Below are 1,050 nucleotides of genomic sequence, written 5' to 3'. Positions count from 1 at the left end.
CACTAACTGTACGGAGTGAAGACCCTGCGCATTCACCATGATTTTGCTGCATGAAACACTATTTAGGGAGTAAGCTGTGTACTAGAACCATCAAAGGCAGTTTTGCTAGCATTGTTATAGCAAATTATTTGCTTTAGCAGACTGAATAATCGGGGGAGCCATAAAATTGTTAAGAATGAACGAACCGTTTCCTCTCCTCCTCACTTCTCTTCTCCTCTGTCCTGCTCTCCTTATTTCGACCGTCTTGTCTCGTCCCATCTCTCCTTTTCTCTTCCTCAACCCTCCCTTTCCTTCTTCAGCTACAGAGTTATGTTACTTCGCCTTCACCGGGAGAGTTCAATCACCTTCATTGTTCCCCCTGATCAGAGGCGACTATCCACCAAGAGACAGGATTAGGAACATTTATCAGGAACTTATATTCGTTAGCTGCGTAGCACTATTTAGGGGTGAGTGGCCATTTCATTTAACCCATTCTGCATAATTGAACACGGGTTTGCAGCCAGATAGGTCACAATCGGACTCCTCCCCCGTCATTCAATATCGTTGTTATTGGACTTTCCGCCACAATGCTAGTCGATCAGACCGCAATCAGACCAAATGCTCTAAATGAACTCTGCAAAAATGTGGAAATATGGATTATTACGGGTGATTAGAGAAGCAGAAGGATGGCCGAGGGCTGTAGGAGGAAGGGAGCAGGTACTTATTTTTATAATATAACTATTATTTGCTAATTTTGCTGATCGTGGGCTATATTCTGTAAAGGTCATAAAACAGGAGGTATGGATAATAAACTACGGGCGATAATAGTCATGTTAACGGTCGCAGTTGTGGACGCGGATTGGATAAGTGAAGGAAGAGGAGGCAGATGTGGAGGCACGGTTAGAGGAAGGTAGGTGATTGCCGGCTGCTTTGGAGGATAAATGTTCAGCGGGAGAAGAGGATCTATAGGTCAACACCAGTTGTGATTGTCTCAATAGCGTTGGTTTTGGTTGTTGAGATAGCACCCTTTAGACGGGAAAACATCAACGTTCATCCACAAAGTTATGTAGA

The 1,050-nt window shown here is 44.0% G+C and overlaps 1 protein-coding gene across 1 annotated transcript in view; it reads right to left on the bottom strand.

Annotated features, from left to right (window-relative positions):
- Positions 1 to 1,050, bottom strand: part of EGR_01497 (hypothetical protein) — a gene marked incomplete at both ends in the record, with an annotated part of 8,727 nt that overhangs the window by 2,040 nt on the left and 5,637 nt on the right. The gene's annotated exons all lie outside the window — the stretch shown is intronic.

This window comes from Echinococcus granulosus (assembly GCF_000524195.1).
Source record: "Echinococcus granulosus chromosome Unknown EG_S00005, whole genome shotgun sequence".
Classification (NCBI taxonomy): domain Eukaryota; kingdom Metazoa; phylum Platyhelminthes; class Cestoda; order Cyclophyllidea; family Taeniidae; genus Echinococcus; species Echinococcus granulosus.
Note: the sequence above shows the minus strand (reverse complement) of the source record. Positions and strands in the feature narration are given on the sequence as shown.